The 22,428-nt window shown below is 55.1% G+C and overlaps 1 long non-coding RNA gene across 1 annotated transcript; it reads right to left on the reverse strand.

Moving 5' to 3' along the window:
* Window positions 1-4,315: 4,315 nt before the first annotated feature.
* On the reverse strand, window positions 4,316-13,793 carry LOC143272827 (uncharacterized). Its single transcript, XR_013050415.1, has 2 exons — window positions 13,754-13,793; window positions 4,316-7,944 (listed from the first exon to the last, which is right to left on the reverse strand). It is a non-coding gene; the product is annotated as an uncharacterized LOC143272827 (long non-coding RNA).
* Window positions 13,794-22,428: the final 8,635 nt, after the last annotated feature.

Raw genomic sequence — 22,428 nt, forward strand, 5'->3', positions numbered from 1 at the left:
GGGTTTCTTAAAGGAAACCTGCTCCAGAGAAGGTGGGATGCACGCAGCCCACGGTCCCGGGAGGGGCGCGGGGAGGAAATGCCAGTCAGTGGTCTGTCCTTGTGTCCATCTGGGCCTTTCCAGCCACAGGGAAATCAGGGGCGGTGAGGCGAATCCTGTGCGTCCCGCTATATGCAGAGGCTCTTCCTCTGAACCCCATCATTGAGGGCTGGGAGTGCTCCCCCATCTTTGTGTCTGGGGTGCTGGACCACAAGCCCAAGCCTACCCAGGGTCTCTGAATGCTTTCCTCTTCTCAAGCTGTGTGACCTTAGGAGAGTCATCAACCTTTGTTTTCTTTTTTCCTTCTTTCTTTTTGTTTTTTGTTTGTTTATTTTATTGTTGTTTTTTCTTTGTTTGTTTTCTGAGAGAGGGTTTCTCTGTGTAGTGCTGGCTGTCCTAGAACTCGCTCTGTAGTCCAGGCTGGCCTAGAAATCAGAGATCTGCCTGCCTCTGCCTCCCAAGTGCTGGGATTAAAGGCCTTCACCTCTCTGTGTGTTCGAGGCCAGCCAGGGCTGTACACAGAGAAACCCTGTCTGGAAAACAGACAAACAAAAGCCTGTGACAGCACTGCCCAGCTAATCTTTCTGTTTTCTAAGCAAGCAGTGGAATCCGTCTCCTCTACAGTGGGATGTTCGATTGAAGTAGACAAGGCCTGTAAAACACTAGCACTCAGCTGGGCATGGTGGCGCACGCCTTCAATCCCAGCACTAATGAGGCAGAGGCAGGAGGATCTCTGTGAGTTCTAGGCCAGCCTGGGCTATATAGTGAGTCTCTGCCTCAAGAAATAAGCAAAAACTGGGGGCAAAGGTGCTATGTATGTGTTCTTATTCGTCTGCACAGTCAAGCCGCCTTTCCCCACCTCCTGACCTATGGGGTGCTATGACTCTCATGGGACCTTCCAGCTCCACACTAGAGGGCATGTGACCTCATTTCAGCAAGGATTGGGCACCTGAGCAGACAGATCCCCACTCCCCAGAAGAGGCAAGTGGCCTGGCAATGCCAGTCCCCAACCCTCCGAAGTCCACTGTGCAGATGAGGAAACTCGAGTGGGCTGGAGGGGCAGAAGCCACGGAGGGGGCGGTCACACACACACACATACCGTGCGTAGGAGGCGACTCTCCCACCAGAAATGTCATTCCGCTAGGAGAAAGAATGGTCCTGGAGCCCACTGCCCTGCGGGGTGAATGTTTGGTCCCCAGGAAGGCGGAAGGGAGGGAAGGAGAAAAGGAAGCGTCCCACGGGAGCCCAACTGGCCTCCCTCTCCGGAGGCCAGGCGCAGGGTGGCCAGCGTCCGCACCTGCAGAGCCGCGCTGAGGTGCTCCCCAGGGGGGGTGGGGGGCGCCTGCTCCAGAGACCCTGGGGCTGGGGTGAGATGATCTGGTCGGGGCTCTGAGCATCCTGGCAGGTGCCAGTGACCTCTGCAGTCCTGCGTGGGCTGCAGCCTGGAGCCAAGGGAACCCACAAGGCCCCGCCCACGGCTGTGGCCCCCAAGACCTAGGCTGGGATGTGTCTACTCGGCTTGGGTGGCCGGCCTGCTTCTCTGCCTCCCCAGAAGCCCAAGCTCTGGAGCTTCAGGCTCTCCACCTCTCTAAAAAGTCAGAGGTGGAGGCGAAGAGGAGGGCTGGTGGGGGGATGGGTGAGGGGGTCGAAGTTACTGGACCCCAGGGCCGATCGCTCAACCTGGGGGAGCCTGGCCTTAGGGCCTGCAGGCCCCCAGTCTACCCCCCCTCCCCACCGTCCTCCCTCCCTTCGGGCCCCGCATAACAAACATTCCTTGCCGACCAACCCCTGCAGCAGCAGCCTGGGAAGGGGGAACTACCGCAGACAGCAGGCAGCCGCCAGAAACGCTTAACCCCTTCGCTCCCAGCCGCCGGAGCCCACCACCCCGGGGAGGGAAGTCTTGGCTGCCAGAGTCCTTCCCAGGCTCTGGTGACCCGGTCAGGTGACTGACCTGGATCAACAAGTCGTCAATCTGTCCATCAGAAACTCGCTCCGAAGTTGCCAGAGCTCGCCCCGGACCAGGCCAAGGCCCTAGGGTGTGGGGTGGAGGTACTTCGGGGACCCACCGCACTTCCCCAATTAGAGTGTTCAGCCTGAATCCAGTGGAATTGGCTCCTGCAAGATGCTGAGGGCTTCCTGGTCTCTGGAAGGATCAGTTTAGGGAGCTTAGAGCAGACTAATATTGACAGTTTCTGTGGGGATCCCGCAGGTGGAGAGCATAACACACACACACACACACACACACACACACACACACACACACACACACACGACCCCCACCCTGCATCTTCTGAAGTGAAGGCAGAGGACTGATCAGGGTACAACATGGTCAAGTTTTTCCAGTAAAGAATAACTCAAGACCGAGGAGAGGCTTAGCCCGAAAAGCCTTTGCCACACTGTGAGGACCTGAATTAGATCCGGCCTCTAACACTCACATCAGAAACCCAGGCCTGGAAGGCAGCATTGGACTGTGATCCCAGTACTGGAGTGGGGGTGGGGCAGGAGGATCCCTGGCCAGATGTCTAGCCTAATTAGTGATCTTCAGATCCCAGGGAGAGATCCCATCTCAAAGGAGGTAGCCGGGGCCTGAGGAGCAGGCTGGCCTCTGGCTTCCACAAGTATGCATAAACACACACAGAACCCTAGCGGAAGGGGATTCATTTACAAATCAATGCACTGAAGTCCAGCACACCTGAACACACCCAAGTGCCACCAACAGGACACACTCCACATGGCATTCTGGCATAGATTCTCCTGTAACCAGCCCAGCTCACCAGCTCACCCAGCTCCAGACTGGCTGCCAGCCAGCCTCAGTGTTGGTAGCCAGAGGAAGTGGACCACCCTCCCACCCCCACCTCCCCCACCTATCCCTGCCCTGACCCAGTCCCAATTAGTCCCTGGTTTATCACCTGTCCTGGACCTCAGGTCTTGTTAGAGAAGCAGATTCAAGGCCCAGAAAACCAGGAGCCCCTTGGAAAAGACATCTAACTCATGCAGTTGTGTGTGTGCGTGTGTGTGTGTGTGTGTGTGTGTGTGTGTGTGTCCCCTCTTTACTTCCTAAGGCATGAAGCAAAGAGCTAGAGAGGAAAGACTGGTGGAAAGCTCTAGATTGCAATGTGTTTACTAAAGAGAGCCCCTCATCACCCCAATTCAACTCACTAAATAACTGGATCCTCCTGCCTCCACTCCTGCCCCCCAGAACTGGGATGACAGATGTGTGCCACCACATCTGGTTTATGTAGTACTGGAGAATCGAACTCAGGCCTTTATCCATGCTTGGCATTCTGTCAGCTGAGCCCCACTCACTCCCAGCCTTCCCATCCTTCTTTTTGATGAAGTAGTAGAACTCAATATGTCAGTATACCACAGATAGCTGTTCTGATGGGATGGGGGGAGAGGTCTTTGGCCCACTTTATGCACACCCATGAGGTCGCTGGGTTCCCCCGGCTACCCCAAACTTCCCAGGACAGATGGAGAACCAAAAGGCAAATTCAATCTGTGGTTCTGTGTGTGTGGAAACTAAGGCCCCGTGAGACTGAGACACTTGCCCAGAGTCACACAGCTCCCAAATAGGCCTAACACAAAGCAAGTGCCTTTGGCTCGCCCTTCCCTCCAGGTCCTTCTCCTGCTTCCGAATACCCTTCCAGCCCAGTCCAGGCTACAGGACCCAGTGTCTGTAGCTAGTAGTCTGTGTGTTGGGATAACAAACCTGGGCCAGTGTGAAGTCTGTGTGTGGAGTCTTCTGGGGGAAACGCCCAGGATGTTTCCCCAGTGCAGAATCACACTGCACCCAGACTGGCAGACCTGTGCCCAAACACCTCCCCAGCACAAGGCGGGGCTGAATTCATGGGCTCCTTTAGAAGGCCCATGGCCTGAAGTCAACAGGACTTCTATATGGACTCCTTGAACTTGGAGTGTCATGGAATCAGTGTCTGGTTGTTCTGGCGAAGCAATCTGGAGTCCTCAGGCTGGGTCCAGACCCTGACTCTGAATATGAATCACAGTGTGGGGAGGGGTGACCTCAGCATCACCCATTTTATAAATGGGAAACTGAGGACCATGAAGTCACTAGCCTGAGATACACAGCTAATGATCAGTAAGGCTTAGACACTGCTGTGGGGGACACCCAGAGACACGAGCATTGACCACTTGGCCTCCCAGCCAGGGCCCTGCCCTGCCCCTGCCTGCGTGGCCATTTGTTGTAGCAAGCAGACTCAGATTTGACAGTAGGTGCCCCAACTCCTCATCCTGTTTCTATGTTCAATCTCCCCACATCTTGTTTTGTTTTGTTTGAGACAGGGTTTCTCAGTGGAGCCCTGGCTGTCCTGGAACTCCCTGTGTAGACCAGGCTGGCCTTGAATTCAAAGATCTGTCTCCCTAGTGCTGAGATTAAAGGCGTGCGCCACCACTGCCCAGCACAATCAATGAATACTTTATCTCATCTGTATTATTTGTTTATCCCTGGCTTGGGTCCATCCTAAGTTCCTTCTGCTCCAGTCCTCTCCCACGATCCTATTGTGACTATAGCTGTGAACACACACACAGACAGACACAGTCACACATACACACACAAACACACACACAATCTCACAGCTTACAAATGAATGGTCTAACCTGGGAATGTGGTGGAACAGGCTGCCCGGGGTGAGGGTTGCCTGGTGTCATGGCACTCATGACCTGGCCGAATATGGCTTGAGAGATGGGGCTCTGCACCTGTCACCTCTGTTGTCCCCGGAGCTCAGTGTGGCTGATAAGTTCCCATTTCTTCCATTTCCTTCGTTCACATCCCTGGTTAATACCCAAGCCGCCATGTCCACTAAATGGTAGGAAACCAACAATGTGCTCCAGGAAAGATACCTCTCTTTGTGTTGACGTGATGGTTGCCATGGTCACCAACCTCCAAGATGGTCTCCAAATGATTCCTGCCTTCAGGCATTTACAGGCTGTATTGCCTCCTTCCACAGTGAACAGGGCTGGTGGCTAACGTGCTGTCCAAGGCGTGGTAAAAAAAGGCTCTTTCACATCGCCCAATCTGGTGGAAGCCAGCTGCCATCTTGGAAGGAAACTCAAGCAGCCCTGTGGTTCACGAGACAAGTCTGTAGGAAGCACGTACCCTTCCAACAGCTGCAGCCACAGTGACCTCAGGTTGGGGACAGGCAGTGAGGCTGCAGCTGAATTCCTGATCTACTGAAACTGAGGTAAAGAGTGCTTAAGTGTGGGGTCATGTGTTATGCATCGGCTGGTGACTAATACAGAACAGAGCTGTCATCCACAGGCCTCCCCAAATTCGTTCCCAGGCATCCTGACCCCGAGGACACGCTTTGGAAACTACTCTTAGTGGAAGCAGGCAGACCATGGCATGCTTCCTGGTCAAGAGTTCCAGGATTCTGCTTGTTCGAGCAGGCCCTTCTGGCTGGGGGAGTTGTTCTAATCCTGCATTTCTCAGAAGCCCTGGGATCCTGCCCTCAGAATCCTTTGGGACACAGGACCAAACTGAGGTCTCGTCTTGACTCTGTGCACCCTTACAGAGAAGGGTTTGTCCTGTACCCCACCATGTCCCTTGACGGGGATCTTCATCCCTGTGTGAGCTAGCTGCTTCTAAAACGCACAGGGACATTTTTCTGAGGGAATACAACCATGGTCTTAAAACACGACCCACTGGAAAATGGCATTGGATATAGAAAAATTCATTTCACATGCAACTTTTTCAGGCTGAATCCACCCCCTTCAGGGAGGCAAGGCAGCACTCAGCAAACCACATTCTTTCAGGTCCCTGGGGCCTTGTGGGGGTGGGAACGGAGCTCTGTCTGCACACTAGAAGGCTGAGATCTTTCTTTTCTGTTACAGGCATAATTCTCTCCTGGAGTTGCTCTGTCCTTCCTAACATGGCACCCTGGGTTCTCTAACCCCAGGGCCTTCCCTTGCAGACCCCAAAGGTTGGCCACCGTCCCCCGTGGGCCTGGGGCAGCAGCAGGGGAGAGGGAAGGAGACCACAAATATTGAACCCCCACTGCTCAGCAGTACAAACAGCCTAGCCTTTTCCCCTCCGGAGTTTCCCACCAACCCTACGGCCCTACGCAGGCCAGTTGCTGCAGAATCTGGACAAGATCCCCAGCTGATCTGGGGCACATAATAAGGTCGGGGAGAGCTGGGATGAGCCCTGGAAAGGCTGGCTCCAGATGCCCCTCATCCTGAGGCATCCAACTCCCCCTCTCCTCCTAGGTTCTCTGGTCCTGGCTTAGCTTCCCACAGGGGCACCCCGCTGAATTTCCTGAGAGCCCACCCCATGCCTCTGCTTTTTCTCTGCTTCCTTCCTTCATCATGGAAAGCCATGGAAGGATCATGGTAAGGCAGGGTGGGAAGGGCAGAAACCCAAATTAGAGGGGCTGTGACAGTCCGGACAGTGGCAAAGACCTGCTGCCCTACCTGGGCGTGGGGACTCAGCACCCGGGAGGTGGAGGCAGGAGGATCAGGAGCTCAAGGTCAGTCTCAGCTACACTGTGAGCCCGAGGCTGGGCTGCAGAGAAGGGGGGGTGGGGAGAGAAGGAGAGAGGAAGAGGAAGAGGAGCAGGAAGAGGAGGAGGAAGGGGAGGAGGAGGAACAGAAGCAGGAGGAAGAGGAGCAGGAAGAGGAAGAAGAGGAGCAGGAGGAAGAGGAGGAGGAAGGGAAGGAAGAGTTGGGGATGTCAGCCCTTTTCCAGGGCACCTGGAACCCAGGAAAGAGATAATGGGACTCAGAGAGGGAGAGTCATCTTTCAGGGTCACACAGCATCAAGTAGCATTCAGAAGGACCCTGCAGGGTCTCTCTGCACCCTGCTGAGGGAAGACTTCCTAGATGGGAGGCAGGGCAAGCCACAGGGACTGTCAAGGAACTGTGCCTCCAGCCAGCCAGTGGCTTATTCTAGTGGTACCTACCCTAGGGCGATTGGGGTCTTCGGTGGCTTTCTGGTAAGAGCCTGTGTTAGTCCTCTCCTCTCTCACAGTCCCTGCGGTGGCTGCACCTTCCCCGAGGGCTGGCTGTGTTTGGGGGGGTTGTTTACAGTTGGTAACAACTGTGCCTTCCCTGGGGGGAGCTAAGCCGAGGGTGGCAAACACCCCAACTCAGCTCTTGACTCACCCCAAAGGAGGGCGATCCTACTCACCCAGCCAGCTTGTTTGGGGCGGCTGGGGGGCAACCACAGCTGGATAGACTCTCAGCAATGACGAGAGGGACCAGCCAAGAAGGCGCACTCACGCGTGTGAGGGAGGCCACTGCCTCTGAACTCCCCAGGCAGCTCCCACCAGCCTCTCCAGCTTCTCAGAGGAGCTGGTTCGGAGGCAAAGCACTTGCCCAGCACACCAGATGTGGGTGCAAGGCGGGGTGGGAGTCAGGGTTTCCCCACCCCAACCTCACCCCACCAACCATGGGGGTAGCCAAGAAGTTGGAGGAGGCATGATGGCCACAGCTCACCGGGAGGTACAGGAATGGAGAGATCTGCAGGCAGCCCCCTTCCTGTATTCTCTACCCTGGCAATCTTTGGGGAGGGTGTGGGGGACCCATCTGCAGCTTGGCCGGGGAGGCTAGCAGGCCCAGCTTAGGCACACATGGCACAAGACGGGGATCAGACAGCCCCGGAGCATCACACTGGTTAGAGAGAAGACCAACCCTCCCTCCCCAGCCTCACCTCACCACACAGGGGGTTCCAAGCCTTGGATGCACCCGCCAGAAAAGTTCAGAGGTCATAGTGGACTCAGAGGTAGGTTGGACATGGAGTATCTGCCACTGACTGACTGGCAACTGTCCTCTCCCCCAGTTTTCAGACCAAAGTATCTCCTCCACCTGTGACAGAGGTCCCCGGAGCCCATGATCCTGAGGATGTCTTCTCCATCCCAAACAGGAAGTCACCTCTGAGCACTCCGGAAGCCACTACGAAGAAGGGCACAATAGCTTCTTAAAAATGACTGTCAGGGCTGGAGAGATGGCTCAGTGGTTAAGAGTACTGGCTGCTCTTCCAGAGGACCCAGGTTCAATTCCCAGCACCCACATGGCAGCTCATAACTGTCTATAATTCCAGTTCCAGGGGACCCAACCCAGCACCCATGGCAAAACATCAATGCACATTTTTAAAAAAATGATTCTCAGGGGCAGGCAAGGTGGCTCAGTGGGTAAAGGACCTTGTGCCAACCCTGAGGACCTGAGTTCAATCCCTGGAACCCACATGGTGGAAGGAGAGAAACTAACTCCAGCAAGTTGTTCCATGATCTCCACATGCTTGCTGTGACATGGGCCTGCCCATACACATACTACACATGTAAATTAATAAGTAAATGTAATTTTAAAAGATTACTGGCTGGTGAGAGATTCAGTCAAGTGCTTGCCACATAAGCATGAAGAAGAACTGAGTGGAATCCCTTGGACCCACATTAAAAAAAAAAATCCGAGCTGGGCGGTGGTGCACGCCTTTAATCCCAGCACTCAAGAGGCAGAGGCAGGTGGATCTCTGTGAGTTCAAGGCCAGCCTGGTCTACAGAGTGAGTTCCAGGACAGGCACCAAAGCTACACAGAGAAACCCTGTCTCAAAAAACAAAACAAACAAACAAACAAGCAAACAAACAAAATCCAAGCATGGCAGTGTATACATCTATGATCTCAGCTCTGGGAAGGCTGAGGCAGGAGGATACCTAGAGTTGCCTGGCCAGCCAGTCTGGCCAGTTGGTGGCTCCAGGTTCAGTGAGAGGCCCTGTCTCAAAAAGTAGGGTAGAGGCTGGGCATGGCGGCACATACCTCGAATCCCAGTTGTCTGGAGGCAGAAGCAGGCGAATCTTTGTGAGTTCCAGGCCAGTCAGGGCTAAACACAACACACACACACACACCGCACACACACACACACACACACACACACACACACCACACACACACACACCACACACACCACACACACCACACACACACACACACACACACACACCACACACACACACACACACACACACACACACACACACACACACACATCCACTTTGGGAACAAATGACAGATAGTCCATCTGCTGTAACAAAGGACCTAAGGAATGTTGGTGTGCCAGATGGGACTTTTGTTTTTAAGACAAGGTCTCACTATGTAGCCCAGGCTGTCCTGGAACTTGCTGTATAGTCCAGGCTGGCCTGGAACTCAGAGGTCTGCCTGCCTCTGCCTCCTGAGTGCTGGGATTATAGGCATGTGCCACCACACCCTGTCCACACTTATTTTTATTTTTTGTGCATATGTGTGAGGTCACATGAGTGTGTGTGTGCCCCACGTGCATGCAGGTGTCTGCGGAAGACGGAGTGTCAGATCCTCTCTGTTACAGGTGGTTGAACGGCCTGCTGTGGGTGCTGGGAACTGAATCAGAATCTTGAGAGTAAGGAAGTCTCTCAGGCACTGAGCCATCTCTCCAGCTAGGAGAGTGCTGACAAGCAGGTCCAGGAGCAGACCTTTGTGACATCTCACTGCGTGCCATATTCTGTCCCTCTCGACCCCACCGTCTTCACAGGTCCCCTTCTTGTGAGTCTCTGCTCCTAGGAAGTACCTCTTCTAGGGCAGAGGCATGCCTACTTTGTACCCCAAACCTTGTCTAGTGCCAGCTGCTGGGACCCACACTCCAGGGCTGCCTTCCCTGCCAAGCTCACGGCTCTACTCTGAACCAGGACAGGACTTAAGGCCCAGCAGCCCCAGTACCTCATACCAGGGACCTTTAGTATGACAGAGCTAGTCCCCCAGCCTGGGACAGGAGCCTCCATCCCCACACTCCCCAGGACGCTAAGGCCAAACTGGGCAGTAGGGGCTTTGGCTTCCGGGATGGTTAGCACTGTCAACCTGACAGAATCTAGGGGACAGGCTTACTTCCGGGGGTGGAGTGGGAAGACCCACCCACTCTGGGTAGCCCCATTCCTTGGTTGGGATCTTGGACTGAAATGGAGAAAAGGAACTGAGTCACACGATGCATTCATGGCTCTCTGCTTCCTGACTGGCTCTGATGTGGCTGCTGCTGTCTTGATGTTCTTAGATGCTGTGTGTTGGGCAAAGAAAACCCCTCTTCCTTAAAGGGGCTTCTGTCAGGGCATTTTATCACGACAGCAGAGAAATAACGGAGAAGCCCCACACAGGCTCACAATGTGGGTCACCCTGTCTGACCTTTTCTGGGCCAGGAGCACCTCCGGGCATCAAGCAAGTATTCAGGCACTGGGTGTGGTTCAGAAAGGTCTTTGAAAAAGACTTTTTTTAGTCAGGCTTAGTGGCACATGCCTGTTATCTAATACTGGGGATGACAACAGGTGGCGGTGATGGGTTCAAGTCCAGCCTGGGCTACATGGTGAAACCCTGTCTCAAAACACACACACCACCACCACCATACCATCACCACAGCAGAACCTTACCACCACCACCACACCACTACCACATCACCATCATCACACATCACCATCATCACACCACCACCACCACAGCAGCACCTTACCACCATCATCACAACACTACCACACCACCACCACACCACTACCACCATACCACCACCACCAGACCACCATCATCACACCATCATCACACCACCACCATCATCACACCACCATCATCACACACCACCATCATCACACCACCATCATCACACCACCATCATCACACACCACCATCATCACACCACCACCCTGCCACCACACCAGCACCACGCCACCTCTTCTTGAAAAGCATAAGGATAAGGACCATGGTAGGAGGTAAACGCGACTACTTTCGAGACGGACGTCTTTCTCCCCAAGCAAGACAACAGTGGCCAGCACAGCACCGGGCCAGAGAGACAGGACAGGGATGACGGCCAAAGCCCCTGTCCTGCCCCTGCCCAGAATCCTGGCAGCCAGATCCAAACGGCCCACCTCCGACAGCCCTACCCGCTGCTCATACACTTGCCATGAAGGGCAACCTGCGAGCAGCAGGGCCGTGGCTGGTCAGCTCCACCCTACGAGGAGGGTCTTGGTCAGCGATGCATGACATGTACACGGCCTACATCATACGGCTGCTCAGCCAGTGATGGCACAGCTGTCCTGGTTTGCGCATGTGCCCTGGGTTCTCCATGACACACCTAACGCCTGAGTCAGACCCTTGCCCGTCCCCAGGTACTGTGTGCTCTCGGCACAGTCCTTACAAACCCGGCAGCCAGGAAGCCACTCTCCAGGAGTGAGGCCCACTGACCGCTCTTCAGCCTGTCCCCACGCTGGAGAGCAGGAAGCCAGGACTCCCAGAGGGGAGGGGAGGCTCCGAGGCCGCTCCATGGCCTCCAGCTCTCAGTCTCCCGCTCTCACCCACCCCGGAACCAGAGACCCTCCAGAGACAAGCCACAGCAACAGCTTGTATGTGTGAGTGACCCTGGCCGGTAGTCACACAGCAAGGCCACACACACCGCCAACGTTTCTGTAACTGGGAATCATGGCGACGAAGACGGGAATTAAACCGGGTCGCACAAAAGGCAGGGCTGGGAGATGGCTCAGTGCGCAGAGGGTTTGCAGAGGACCGAGTCTGGCTCCCCGGCACCCACATAACAGCCAGGAGTCGCAGGCAGCATTTGTCAGAAGTTCTAGTGCTCAGGAGGAGACAGCCAAGCAGGTCCCCTGAGCCCATCAGAGAGTTGTGGGTTCAGTGAGAGCCCTTGTCTGAAAAGCAAGCTAGACCTCTCTAGTCTCTGTGTGAACACGTAGCACATGCACCCTGGAACACATGTGCAAACACCCACACAAACATGCACACATGTACCACATACACATGCATTGGCCAACTGCCATCCAGTTCCCAGGGAAGTAAGGAGACCACTGGGTGTGCTCAGGGGAGAAGGCTGGGGAACGGGGGGGGGGGGGGGAGTATGTGGGCACCCGTCAAAGGCACATGGGAGGGCTGGTCCCAAGCAGCTTTGTCGCACAGGGGTCAGAGGCTGGATTCTCCAGATGGACGAGTCCAGGCTGCTTCCTGGCAAGTTGGGCTAGCTCCTGGACCCTTGCTTAGTCTGGTCATCTGAAGGAAACTTTGCTGGCCGGCAGGGCTGGGGCTGGAGCTGACAGGGAGCTGTGGTGAGTAACACAGGGGGAGGGTGGTCTCTGGGGCCTTTCTAAGCCCACGCTGAGGCCGGCACTGAGTGCCCAGAGTCCCAGTCAGGAGCTGCCACTGTCACCGCTGTTGAGGTCCTCACTAGGACAAGAAATGAAAAGCTGTGGGGTGGAGGGGGGCACAGTTACAAGACTGTGTCGCAACTTATGACACTGGAAATCACCGAGAAACTGTTTACATGGAGACCTCTTGCTCTCGCTAGGCCTGGAAGGTCTCAGGACAGCTGTTCCAGAACCTTCTCTATCCCTCTGCCTTTCCTCTTCGCCACACAGCCAGGGCCTGTCGAGATCACCAAGGGAGCCAAGGCCTGGCTGCCCAGTCTCAGAACTCACCGCCCTTGCTCAGCTCCATGCCTCAGTTCCCTCCTCTGTAGAACGCCCGCCCACAGTAGCAACTTTCTAGGGGCTGCTGTGGGCACCGCTGGCATCCTTGTGGGGCAGTCACAGCCAGGCCGCAGTGAGCTGCTCACTCCCCCCTCATCCCAGGCACTTTGCACATTCCCAGGCCAAGGGTGGCATCTCCAAGGTGTTGTCTGAGAAGCTGTGGCCTAAGCTGCTGAGGATGGATGGTCGCCTATCCACTGAGGCCACTGCTTGCCTCAGGTCTGTGGCTGCCTGGGACCCCTGCCTCTGCCTGGCCTCTTAGACCACAGAGCAGGGAACCTGAAGTTTCCTTTTGAGGGGTATGGGCCCAACAGCTGGCGTTGTGGTTCCTGCCCTGCTCAGGCCCACTTTGAGTCAGAAACCCAGAGGATGGTTGTGGCTGAGGGGCTTCCAGTGGAGATGCTCAGAGGAAGACAGGGGAGAGAGAAGGTACCAGGAGCTGCCGGGGGCTCCTCCCACCACCCCAAGAAGTGCAGGAGCTCACTGGGTCCCCAAGGTCACCCTGGGGGCAGGCAGGTCCTTACTTCCAGCTCATACAGGGGGAGACCAGGACCCTCTGGTCCCTGGAGTGGGTTGGATGGTCAAGGGGAACACTGGGTGCAAAATTCTCTGGCACCTGTGAGGCAACGAGCGGGTTTTACCATCGCCGCCCCCATTTTACATATGGGGAAACTGAGTCCCAGGGAGGACCGCAACACCCCTCTGGTCTATCTCTAGGGAAACCTGGGACCAGCCTGAGAGTGCCTTGGCCAGGTCGGGAAGAAGGGGCTATGGGCCAGGGACTGGGATGTGGGTGGGGGTGAGGAGGAGCTGAGGGGGGAGGGGGCAGAGGAAACAAACAAAACCCTACTAGTACCAGGCAGAGAGAGAGGGGAATGTGGGTGGGGACGGGGTCAGTTGGGGAGAGGCCTGGGACCCCCAGAGCCCCGGGTAGTTAGTTCCCCCTCCCTCCCAGGTGCGACCCCCCAACTTCCCGGAAGACACCACCCCCAGCTGGGCGGGGAGAAGGCCCACCGCCCCCGAGCCACCCAATCAGAGGCACTCCCAGTCTGATGGCGGAGGCGCGGGCTGAGGGTTCCCCGGGCCTTCGGGCGAGCCCGGGGACCTGACCCCGACTCGGTGCCCCCGGCTCCCGCCCCCCCTCCCCCCCCCGCCTCATTAGCACCGACGCCCGTCGTCTCCCCTAGCTTTCCGGTGGCTCCAGAATTTAAAGGTTAAATCCTAACCTCATCTCAGCAGTTTCTCCGGGCTTTGCCTACCCAGCGCCAGTTGCTGGTAATTATATGCATCTCCGAGCAGCCAATCAGCTGTCAGACTGACAGATACTGATCTTTTCGTTTTATTTTTAGCTCTGTGCTTCCCCCTCTAGTTGCAAAAAAAAATTCTGTTTGTTCTGCGAGCTGCTGCCTGCAGCCCTGCAGCTTGCTCTCATCTCTCCTCCAGCAAAGCGCGAGCAGGCGGCCACCGAGGACGGAGCCTCCATCCCTGCCCCAAAGCGGGGACAAAACGGCCTCTGTCCCCAGCTGAGGACGGTATAGTCCGGCCAGGAGGAGGTCCGGGGGCTGCACAGGGCCGAGGCGCCCACGGATGCGCCGCTGAGGGAGAGAAGAGGGCCTGACCTGGGGAGGCTGTGGCATGGAAGGGAAGCAGATCCTATCGGTGGCGCCCGGGGACAGAAGGGCGTGCTAGACTGAGAGTGGAGGGGTGACACAAGCCAGTGGCACCCCGAAAGCAATCACCCTACAAACTGAACAGAAAGGGACCCAGAGGCTACCACCAGGCCGAGGGCTCAGAGGGGCTCCCAGCCCATGTCTGCAGGGCCAGGCCAGGCCAGGCACGCTGGATCTCCTAGGTTGGTGCCTCACCTGCCTTGGGAAGGGTCAGTGATGTGCCCCCTGGAGTCCTCTTATGGATCATTCTAGAAGGCCCTATAGGCCTTCCCGGAGGCCCCTGTTCATACAGTAGATTTTGGAGAGGCCAGCGCTGAGGGATAAAAATCATTAGGACTTTTCTTTCCGTGCCCCAGCACTCTACAGTTTATAAAAATTTCCCTTACACATGCACACTCTGCCCCATGCCCATGCTTGGCCACAAGATAGAGACAAGTAGAGTCAGGCAGGATGGGGCAAGGATCCCATTATTTCTGCACCTTTCTGGAGGCAGAGGAGCAATGTGGCCTCTGGGTTTAGGATCCCAGGCACAGAGGCCCGGATTTAGGCCCCCAGGTCACTGTTTACCAGCTCTGGAACCCTTAACCACCACAAGCTCTCAATGTCACAATGATCCCATCCAGAAAGTGGGCCTCGGTTCCACCTTCGCCTCTTGGAGTGGCTCTGGGGAGTAAGTGGTCACCCTTGGCTCCAGCACCCCGGGCCTAACACCCTGTGAGTGGTATCGTTAAGTCCTCCGTCAGGCGGGTGGGGAAACTGAGGTTCATTTGACTCTTAACTGGCAGAACTGGGACTAGAACCCTCCCCTCCCTTTTTGGCTTCCTATTCTCCGACACCACAGATGGTGTGCCGAGAGAAAGCCGAGGAAAAGCGAGGAGGGAATTAGGAGACCCAGCGAGATGGAGGGAGGCAGGAGCACCCTGATCAATTACTTGGGCTATAAATTCTGCTGTTTTGCAAAGTGAGCACACAGCCTGGAGAAGCCGGGATCCCGGGAGGGACGGGAGGAACTCAGCAGAGCCCAGCCTGCGCCAGTCCAAGCTGCTGCTACCTTCTGTGCTTGGAACCAGAGGCGGAGGAGCTGCAGGTGGAGGTGCTGTGGAGGTCAAGGGCCCACAGAGGGAAGGAGAGCAGAGAGCCGGTGAGCTCTTGGGAGAGCCAGCCTTCCCGTCCCCTCCGTAGCAGCCCTCCCACGCTGCTGGGTGGGGAAGCCAGGCCTTTAATGCTGTTCCTGGGGTCGGCTCAGAGGAGGCCACTGGACCTCAGCATGCCCATCCATAGAATGGGGCCGTGAGAACACCTCTTCTGGGGCCAGTGGGAGGGGCTACTGAAGTCTAGGGTGTGACCGGCTTTGCGTGGGGCCCTGCACACGCAGCAAGCTGCTGTTATGGTTATTACTAGGAAGATAACCCTGGGCTGGGGGTCGGCACAGGCAGATGGGAGGCCAATTAGTCACTTAGAGCAGGGAGGTGCTGAGGGTGAAGCTCAATCGATACAGTATTGTCCAACATGCAGGAGGCCTGGAGTTGATCCATAGCACCAAATTAACCAGGCATGGTGACTCACGCCTGGGACCCGAGCACCTGGAAGGTAGAGAGAGGAGAATCAGTAGTTCAAGGCTGAGGTCACCCTTGGTTCCTTAGTAAACTTGCTGCATAAGAATTTGCCTCAAAGAGAGTGGTCTTCCCCGGGAGGGGCAGGGCTAGCAAGAGTTCCCGCCATTGTGAGAGGGTTTCCTACCTTGCTGCATGTCATGGGCAGAGACCTGCCTCCATCTTCCGAGATTGCCCACAGGTGCTGCTTGCCGCCTCTGGAACCCCAAACTAACGTCTCAAGCCTTCTAGGGCCCCAACGTCCCCATCTAGAAAGTGGGTCTCAATGCCACCTCCCCGTCTCTGAGGTCAGGTGCTCACTTGGCAAAACAATAGAAATTTACAGTCCAAGTAGTTGACCAGGGTGCCCACAGAGCAAGGCCCGGGTTCTGTTCCCAGCTGGAAAACAGGTGGGCCTCCTCTATCCATGGCCTCCATGGCCCTGGAGCCTCCTGCAGCTCCAGGAAGGGAAAGGCAGAGGCCAGCCTCTCCCACTGGAATCCAGGTGTCCCAGGAAAATGGGGTCGTGGGAGCAGCCCACTGTAGGATTTCAAAGACTGGCCATTCAGAGGCAGCCCCTAGACGCCTCCAACTGCAGGGCAGGAGTACTCAGGAGAGAGCCAGCCCCAGGCTGGCAGTTACTTGTCAGGAAGGAAATAATAGTCATATCTCTGACCCCAGACAACAACCAAATAAATGAGAGATGACAGATGGCCAAAGACAGCTATGAACTGCAGACACATAACAGTGTGAGAAGCTGGAGTCGAGGGCTGAGGGCAAGGGGTGACGACCAGCTCATGAGCCCTGGAGCCTTGGAGAAGAGGCTGGCGGTGTGCGAACTCGGGGACCAGAGAAGGAGCCTCCGGCTTCAGATCTCCAGGATGAAGAGAGAGAGAGCAGCTTCCAGGAAGCTTAAAATGAGATCCTTCTTTAAAAAAACAAAAAACAAACAAACAAAACCCTTCATTGGATAGAGACGGTAAAGACGCCTTGCTAACAAAGGCTGTAACAAATAACCTGTAATGGTTAGTGTTCATGTCAACCTCTGGGCACGCTGAGGGCGATTGTCCTGATTGCGTTAATTCAGGTGGGAAGACTCACTCCACTGTGGATGGAATCCCTCCCTGGGACTGTATAAAACGAGAAGGTGAATTTGCACACTAGCTGTATCCCCCCCAAGTCTCCTGATTGTGGATGAGACGGGACCAGCTGCTTCAAACACCGTCTGCCTTGACTTCCCCGTCATGATGGACTGGACCTTGAACTCTGAGCTATATAAAACCTTTCTCCGTTAAATTGCTTTTATCAGAGAGAACTTTTCGTTGTTTTTTTTTTCTTTCAGTTTCATATATGTATATCATGAATTTTAATCCTTTTCACCCCCATTACCCACCCTCCCAATTTTTCCTGATGCAACCTTTCTTCCCAACAAGTCTCCTTCCAACATTCATGTCTCATGTATGTGCACGTGCATGCGTTTGTGAGATAGATGTCCTGTTTAGGGCCAGGCACTCCCTACACCTTGACCAGTCATGAGTCTCAGTAACTGTCACCCACTGCAAGAAGCTTCGCTGATGAAGGCAGTTTGACCCCACGTCCATTTTGTTGAACAGTGTAGACGTCTCGCCAAGGCCTATAAACTCCCAGTTACAGGTTCTTGGCCAGGCTTATAGTACCAGGCATGCGGTCCCTGTCAGTGTGTTTTACCACAGGAAAGGAAGCTAAGACAGACCCCAGACAAAAAGCACATCTATTGCTCCTGTCACAGACAGGTAGAGCTGACAGGAGGGGCAAAGCTCCTAGTGGCCATGCCATTCTGAAGGACTTGTCTGCAACAACTGGAGGGGAGGGAAAGACGGTGGAGGACAGCTTGGAAGGATGTTTATTTCCAGATAAAAGGGGAGGGGTGGGACACTTCCCTCCATGATCAAATCCATTGGCCAGAGCTCAGACATGTGGTCATGCCTAACGCAAAGAATTATGGGAAATGTAGTCCGGTTATATTTCCTCAATAAAGCCGTGTCCCAGAGCTTGGGGGAACACATGGCCATCTCTGTTGTAGATACTGTCCTCTTGGGGTGGATGAACTGAAATGGGTCAATGCTAGTGAAACACGCCATGGGGTGGAAACTGAGTGTGGAGCAGTGACCATTCCAGACACCTGGTGGCCTTGGTGTGGGCACAGCCATGCAAAAGCTGTGTGTGTGTGTGTGTGTGTGTGTGTGTGTGTGTGTGTGTGTGTGTGTTGTAGAGTGAAAGAGAGATGAGGAGGATATATTTAAGTCTGAATAAACATCGAAAACTTTTAATAAAATTATAAAAATAGCCAGGCCTGGTGGCACAAGCCTGTAACTCCAGCTTCATAATCTCAAGGCCTGTGTGGGTCATATCAAGAGTTCAAGGCCAGCCTGGGCAACCTAGAATCTGTCTAAAAGGCTTTCATCCAACCAAGTGGTCCATGGATAAAGGTGTTTACTGCCAAGCCTGAGTTCAGTTTCCAGGACCCATTGGTAGAAGAGACAGCAGATTACCCTGGGTTGTGCTCTAACCTCTGTACTTAAGTGTCATGGTACAAAGTGTACACACACACACACACACACACACACACACACACACACACAATAAATAAACAAACAAACAAATAAATAACAAAAAAGGTGGGGGGAAAACCCCAAACGAACAAAGAAAAGGGGAGGAAGGCTTGGGTGTAACTTAGCTGTGGAGTGATTGTCCAGGATGCTCAAGGCCCTGGCTTCCATCCCAAGTCCTGCAAAAGGAAAATAAAACATCAACAAATACGAGGTCCGTTGGCTTCCAGAGGAGACAGCTATTCTATGAAGCCACAGCTGTGCTGGCCTTAGGCAGGCCGAGCGATGGTCTTCTGATCCCCATGACACCAGCACATGACAGGAAATCACTTAGCTTTCCTTCAGCTTCTCTCTTCTACTGACCACATCTCACAGACCTCTGGGGTCAAGGCAGAAAAGCCCTGGGCAGTAACATTCCTATCTGGGTGGCAGTGCCAATGAGGCAGCGTGTGGGACAAGCTCCGATGTGCAGATGGAGATACTGAGGACCAGGTACAGGAAGCCTGCCTAGAGCTGCGCCTCTAGTTGACGCAGAGCCAGGCTTAGCCCCTAGATCTAATCAGCTATGTTTCTGCTGGTGTGTGTGTGTCTGTCTGTCTGTCTGTCTGTCTGTGTGTATCTGTGTGCCTGTGTGTCTGTGTGTGTATACCTTTTTTGAAGGAAAGGATTTCATCTCAAGTGAAGGGGGCACTCAGGGAAAGAAGAAAAGAGGCAAGACCCAGGCACCATCCATCAAGACAAGGATGCTCCTGGATGCTCAAGGAATGCTACAGACTAGTCCCTTAGCAAGGAAGGCCAGAGCATCTGGGCAGGCAGGACCCCTCCCAGGCTGTACACATTGGGGAGTTCCCCATGGGGTAATCAGGGGGGCTTTTGCCAGGAAGGGGAGGTATGGGTGCTGGGCTGGCCTCAACCACAGATGTCTGCTCTGGCCTCCTGCACAGAGTTGTGCAATCAAAGCCAAATAACCACGGGCTGCTCTCCTGCTGTGGCCTGAGCTAACCAGGGAATCCAGCCGAGAAGCCCAGCCAGGGATGCAGGGAGAGAGGATCTTGGCTAACGTCCCCTGCCAACCTGGAACCCAGGTTCTGGGCTCTGCAACTGCCTGGGAAGCATGAAGCTCTGTGCTCCCAGAGACTGCAAGGCAGGCTAGCCACCTCACGCTAAGCTGGGTTTGCATGGAGCTGTCCAGCCAGTTCACAGAGTGTCACAGGCCAGAGATACACAGCTGGAGGAGGAACTGAGCCAAGGGCTGAGGGTCCTGGCGAGAGTTCCTTACTGGAAAGCAGGGGGCTGGGAGTGAGCGAACACAGTGGGGCCTGGGAGCTGGGAGGCCTCCAGGGAGTCGGGGCGGCTAATGGTCAGTCTCCTGTGTCAGTCTAAGGCAGCTACAGCACCCAATTCTTCAGTCAACCCCCTAGCCTCCATACTGCCCTGATGGTACGTCGTAGACGTGATTAAAATCCATGTGGGTGGGTTCTAAGTATCCAAGGTTGGAGGTCACTCTGGACAACCTGTGTGGGTCAGACTGGGTCAGGTGTGAGTCCCAAGGAAGGCCCTGAGCTCCCCTGTTGGTGGATAGCAGCCTGCTGGATACCCAGGCTGTCATTTCCTCCTGCAGAGGCCAAACTTGCCTAGCCAGCCCCTTCCCGAGTCCAAAGCGCAGGCCACATACATACATACTCTTCAGACAGGGCCTCACTAAGTAGCCCTGGCTGGCCTGGAACTCACAGAGATCCACCTGCCTCTGCTTCCCTATGAGAGCCAAAGCTATATTTTAAGTTTTAATTACTATTACCTGAGAGATTCATGAAACAAAAATGCCTCTGATCTGCAAGCCCCTTGCCCAAGGATAGATACTTCCTGAAACGCTGGAGGCTGTTGTTTATGGGAGATAACACGCTACATGTTTTCACTCCCCTAAATAAGCATGTTTGACCCATCTGTACCAGATGTGCTTGATCACATGTGGGCGGGAGGTACGTAGGCAGGAAGTATGTTAGGATGTATGCTTGCCCCGACTGGACCTGATGGGAAATGAATTATGGGTTTTTCTTCTTAAGCCACTGCAAACTGTGATTCTGGGCCATTTCTGGGGAACCTGGGTATGGACCTGGCCAGAGCCCATCCACCTGGCCAGCATTTAATTAAAGCTTGCTTCAAATTTGGCTTTAAACTGTGGTAGTGGTCTTATTCTCAATCAGTGGGATTAATGCCCAAGTGCCAGGATTAAAGGTGTGCCAAAATTGTTCACCCCACAGAAGACTTTAACTCTACAGAACATTGGGCAGGGAGACAGCTCGGTCAGTGGACTACTCACTGCTTTACAGTGGGACCAGAGGCTCAGGTGCCCGTGGGGCTGTCAGAACCCGGCCTCAGCCGAGGATCTGAGGTAAGCAGTTGAGAGGTGGCCTCAGCCCCTGTGCATAGACACACCCCTGCTTGTTTCCAGGGAGGACCTGACAGAGATGAGCCCATTGCCCTCTGCCGATGTCCTCCATCACCAAGGGGCTCTGCTACAGCCTCTTCCCCACGCTGGCCGGAAGCCAGCCCTGCTCACAGGAGCCCTGCCCGGGCAGAGTTTCAGTGGGTACCCACTGTCTACCCGAGGCACGTCAAGGCCAGATATGCTCAGAACCTTCTCCCTGGGGACAAAAGGACAAGGCACAGGAGCTGAGATGTGGGCGTGGCCGAAGGGTTGACGAAGCCACCTCCAGTCTACAGTCGTGGGTGGGTGGGTGGGCGGGATGTCCCACCAGGGTCTGACAGCGTGAATACAGAGTCCACTCAGCACCAGGTTCCGCTCCAAGAGCTGATGGTTCCTTTTGGGACCAGTAACTGTAGTGTTGCGTCACTCATCACAGAACAGAGCAGGAGACCGTGGCCCAAACCCAGTCAACAGCTTCCCATGGAGGCAGATTTTTCTTGCTCTCTGGCCTCACCCTCTTAAGTGATTTTCCAAACCACACCCACCCTTTCCCTGTTCTGGCTCAGCCTGCTGTTCAGCCTCACTCTTCTGTCATCCTCCCAGAGGCCTGGGAACAACCCTGCCTTACTCTGGAGTCACATCCAACCACCACACTGCCCCCTCTGACGGCCCCAGGGCCCTGGGCTTGTTTCCTCTGGCAGCTGAGTCTTTAGGGTCCTTAGACAACACCGCCCCCCCCCCCCGCATTATGCAAAGTTTGGAAGGCATAAGGCCCTCATACATCTGCTCCCACGCAGGGTTCCTAGCTCGCTGTGGGCTGCAGGGTGAACCCCTGTCCTCACCCACAGCAGCTTCGCAGATATTGACTTGGGTCATAAGCCCCGCCCTCTGTCACCGTCCCGTCCACACAGCTGTCCTTTGGACGTGCCAGCTGTGTGCTGTGTCTGACCAAGCACCCACTCCCCATTCTGCTCCAGCCCCACCAAACCGAGACTCAGGGATGCCCAGGGTGGACAGTGGCCTGCCCAGGGCTCCAGGCTGCTGTGCTTTGTGGGTCAGTTGGTGGCCGTGTCCAGGGCAGCAGCACTCAGTCTGATCCCTTAGTGTGGAGAGGCTGAGTGGAGCAACATTCTCCGGGTACAGGCGGCAGTGGTGGGTGTCACTCAGCACGCAGAGGTGACCTTGAGGTTCGAGTGCTGTCTGTGGCCAGAGAGTCCCACACACCAGCTTAAAGCTGTCTGCTGTGCAGGACTGTCCTCTGGGCCAGCAACTGCCAGCTGTTCACAGCTGGGTCTTGACTGCTGGTGGCCCTCACAGAGGCAGGGTGGACCGTGGGACCCTTCCCTGTGTGCTTAGCTACTCCTCTCAACCGGTTGTACGAAATTCTGCCCTGCTTGCCTGTCACCTTGGAGTCTTTGGGAGGGACTGGAGGACATAATCTGGGGGTTCCATCTATGTAACACAGGGGAGCCATCATTCATGCTGGGTGAAGACTTTCTAAAGTGGCTGTTTTGGGGTCCCCTATGATCCTGTGAGCAACCCCTCACCCATGTTCTGTAAATTGAGCCTGATAAACTCATCGGCTTCCCAGGGAGAACTTGGGTAGGATTGAACTTTAGATTG

This window comes from Peromyscus maniculatus, chromosome 4, assembly GCF_049852395.1.
Source record: "Peromyscus maniculatus bairdii isolate BWxNUB_F1_BW_parent chromosome 4, HU_Pman_BW_mat_3.1, whole genome shotgun sequence".
Lineage (NCBI taxonomy): Eukaryota > Metazoa > Chordata > Mammalia > Rodentia > Cricetidae > Peromyscus > Peromyscus maniculatus.